Below are 4,268 nucleotides of genomic sequence, written 5' to 3'. Positions count from 1 at the left end.
TGGGAAAGATTTTTTTCTTTTTTTTTCCATTTTTTTTAAGCATCCATGCCATGTCTTTTATATCTTCCCCTCCACGTTGTGTCTTCCTCCTTGCAATTTTCCACTGCTTTGGCAATGTCTGGAAGCTTAGTTTTGGCATGTTTTGGTATTTTGCACTGCTCTGCTATAATCCCGGTCCATTTTCTTAGAGTCACTAAACTGCCCAAATTTCCCAAATTTTTTTTTTTCTCCTCCAATTGCAATTCCGTAGCTGGTATCTCCATTCCAGCCTGTTTGAAAGTCCTTCTTTTCTCTTTTGGCCTTCAGCGGGGATCAATTCTGGCAAGCTTTGCTGCATGTGCCTGCACTTCATAGCATATGGGGAAATTTTTCCTTTTTTAATTTTAGGTTTTTTTAACTGTCCATATTATGTTCCTCATACCTTCCCCTCCACGTTGTGTCTTGCTCCTTGCAATTTTCCACTGCTTTGGCAATGTCTGGAAGCTTAGTTTTGGCATGTTTTGGTATTTTGCACTGCTCTGCTATAATCCCGGTCCATTTTCTTTGAGTCACTAAATTGCCCAAATTTCCCAAATTTTTTTTTTTCTCCTCCAATTGCAATTCCGTAGCTGGTATCTCCATTCCAGCCTGTTTGAAAGTCCTTCTTTTCTCTTTTGGCCTTCAGCAGGGATCACTTTTGGCAAACTTTGCTGCATGTGCCTCCATTTCATAGAATATGGGAAAATTTTTTCTTTTTTAATTTTAGATTTTTAAGTGTCCATACCATGTTCCTCCTATCCTCTCCTCCACGTTGTGTCTTCCTCCTTGCCATTTTCCCCTGCTTTGGCAACGTCTGGGAGCTTAGTTTTGGCATCTTTTGGTCCTTTGCAATGCAGCTCATTTCCTCACAGACCATTTCTTGAAGACACTAAAACTCCCAATTTTCTGCATTTTTTTGGATTTTTTTAAGTTGGATTTCATTTGATCCTATCTCCTTTCCAGAGCGTTTGTAAGCCTTTCTTTATGGGGTCGCAAGATTCCGTTTCCTTCCCGAAAGGAAATGAAATTTCCTTTCGGGAAGGGAAACGGAATCTTGCGATTTCAATGGGGACCAAGAGAGGAATCTTTGGTGCATGTCCCTGCCCTAGATGACATGCCATGACTTTTGATGCCTTTGACTTTGGGAAAGATTTTTTTCTTTTTTTTTTCCATTTTTTTTAAGCATCCATGCCATGTTTTTATATCTTCCCCTCCAGGTTTTGTCTTGCTCCTTGCAATTTTCCACTGCTTTGGCAAGGTCTGGAAGCTTAGTTTTGGCATGTTTTGGTATTTTGCACTGCTCTGCCATAATCCCGGTCCATTTACTTATAGTCACTAAATTGCCCAAATTTCCCAAATTTTTTTTTTTCTCCTCCAATTGCAATTCCGTAGCTGGTATCTCCATTCCAGCCTGTTTGAAAGTCCTTCTTTTCTCTTTTGGCCTTCAGCGGGGATCAATTCTGGCAAGCTTTGCTGCATATGCCTGCACTTCATAGCATATGGGGAAATTTTTCCTTTTTTAATTTTAGGTTTTTTTAAGTGTCCATATTATGTTCCTCATACCTTCCCCTCCACGTTGTGTCTTGCTCCTTGCAATTTTCCACTGCTTTGGCAATGTCTGGAAGCTTAGTTTTGGCATGTTTTGGTATTTTGCACTGCTCTGCTATAATCCCGGTCCATTTTCTTAGAGTCACTAAATTGCCCAAATTTCCCAAATTTTTATTTTTCTCCTCCAATTGCAATTTCATAGCTGGTATCTCCATTCCAGCCTGTTTGAAAGTCCTTCTTTTCTGTTTTGGCCTTCAGCGGGGATCACTTTTGGCAAGCTTTGCTGCATGTGCCTCCATTTCATAGAATATGGGAAAGTTTTTTCTTTTTTAATTTTACATTTTTTTAAGTGTCCATACCATGTTCCTCATATCCTCTCCTCCACGTTGTGTCTTCCTCCTTGCCATTTTCCCCTGCTTCGGCAACGTCTGGGAGCTTAGTTTTGGCATGTTTTGGTCCTTTGCAATGCAGCTCATTTCCTCTCAGACCATTTCTTGAAGACACTAAAACTCCCAATTTTCTGCATTTCTTGGGCTTTTTTTCAATTGGATTTCATTTGATCCTATCTCCTTTCCAGAGCGTTTGTAAGCCTTTCTTTATGGGGTCGCAAGATTCCGTTTCCTTCCCGAAAGGAAATGAAATTTCCTTTCGGGAAGGGAAACGGAATCTTGCGATTTCAATGGGGACCAAGAGAGGAATCTTTGGTGCATGTCCCTGCCCTAGATGACATGCCATGACTTTTGATGCCTTTGACTTTGGGAAAGATTTTTTTCTTTTTTTTTCCATTTTTTTTAAGCATCCATGCCATGTCTTTTATATCTTCCCCTCCACGTTGTGTCTTCCTCCTTGCAATTTTCCACTGCTTTGGCAATGTCTGGAAGCTTAGTTTTGGCATGTTTTGGTATTTTGCACTGCTCTGCTATAATCCCGGTCCATTTTCTTAGAGTCACTAAACTGCCCAAATTTCCCAAATTTTTTTTTTTCTCCTCCAATTGCAATTCCGTAGCTGGTATCTCCATTCCAGCCTGTTTGAAAGTCCTTCTTTTCTCTTTTGGCCTTCAGCGGGGATCAATTCTGGCAAGCTTTGCTGCATGTGCCTGCACTTCATAGCATATGGGGAAATTTTTCCTTTTTTAATTTTAGGTTTTTTTAACTGTCCATATTATGTTCCTCATACCTTCCCCTCCACGTTGTGTCTTGCTCCTTGCAATTTTCCACTGCTTTGGCAATGTCTGGAAGCTTAGTTTTGGCATGTTTTGGTATTTTGCACTGCTCTGCTATAATCCCGGTCCATTTTCTTTGAGTCACTAAATTGCCCAAATTTCCCAAATTTTTTTTTTTCTCCTCCAATTGCAATTCCGTAGCTGGTATCTCCATTCCAGCCTGTTTGAAAGTCCTTCTTTTCTCTTTTGGCCTTCAGCAGGGATCACTTTTGGCAAACTTTGCTGCATGTGCCTCCATTTCATAGAATATGGGAAAATTTTTTCTTTTTTAATTTTAGATTTTTAAGTGTCCATACCATGTTCCTCCTATCCTCTCCTCCACGTTGTGTCTTCCTCCTTGCCATTTTCCCCTGCTTTGGCAACGTCTGGGAGCTTAGTTTTGGCATCTTTTGGTCCTTTGCAATGCAGCTCATTTCCTCACAGACCATTTCTTGAAGACACTAAAACTCCCAATTTTCTGCATTTTTTTGGATTTTTTTAAGTTGGATTTCATTTGATCCTATCTCCTTTCCAGAGCGTTTGTAAGCCTTTCTTTATGGGGTCGCAAGATTCCGTTTCCTTCCCGAAAGGAAATGAAATTTCCTTTCGGGAAGGGAAACGGAATCTTGCGATTTCAATGGGGACCAAGAGAGGAATCTTTGGTGCATGTCCCTGCCCTAGATGACATGCCATGACTTTTGATGCCTTTGACTTTGGGAAAGATTTTTTTCTTTTTTTTTTCCATTTTTTTTAAGCATCCATGCCATGTTTTTATATCTTCCCCTCCAGGTTTTGTCTTGCTCCTTGCAATTTTCCACTGCTTTGGCAAGGTCTGGAAGCTTAGTTTTGGCATGTTTTGGTATTTTGCACTGCTCTGCCATAATCCCGGTCCATTTACTTATAGTCACTAAATTGCCCAAATTTCCCAAATTTTTTTTTTTCTCCTCCAATTGCAATTCCGTAGCTGGTATCTCCATTCCAGCCTGTTTGAAAGTCCTTCTTTTCTCTTTTGGCCTTCAGCGGGGATCAATTCTGGCAAGCTTTGCTGCATATGCCTGCACTTCATAGCATATGGGGAAATTTTTCCTTTTTTAATTTTAGGTTTTTTTAAGTGTCCATATTATGTTCCTCATACCTTCCCCTCCACGTTGTGTCTTGCTCCTTGCAATTTTCCACTGCTTTGGCAATGTCTGGAAGCTTAGTTTTGGCATGTTTTGGTATTTTGCACTGCTCTGCTATAATCCCGGTCCATTTTCTTAGAGTCACTAAATTGCCCAAATTTCCCAAATTTTTATTTTTCTCCTCCAATTGCAATTTCATAGCTGGTATCTCCATTCCAGCCTGTTTGAAAGTCCTTCTTTTCTGTTTTGGCCTTCAGCGGGGATCACTTTTGGCAAGCTTTGCTGCATGTGCCTCCATTTCATAGAATATGGGAAAGTTTTTTCTTTTTTAATTTTACATTTTTTTAAGTGTCCATACCATGTTCCTCATATCCTCTCC

This window comes from Molothrus ater, chromosome 3, assembly GCF_012460135.2.
Source record: "Molothrus ater isolate BHLD 08-10-18 breed brown headed cowbird chromosome 3, BPBGC_Mater_1.1, whole genome shotgun sequence".
Taxonomy (NCBI): Eukaryota; Metazoa; Chordata; class Aves; order Passeriformes; family Icteridae; genus Molothrus; species Molothrus ater.
The sequence above is the reverse complement of the archived record's forward strand: the minus strand, read 5'-3'. Positions refer to the sequence as shown.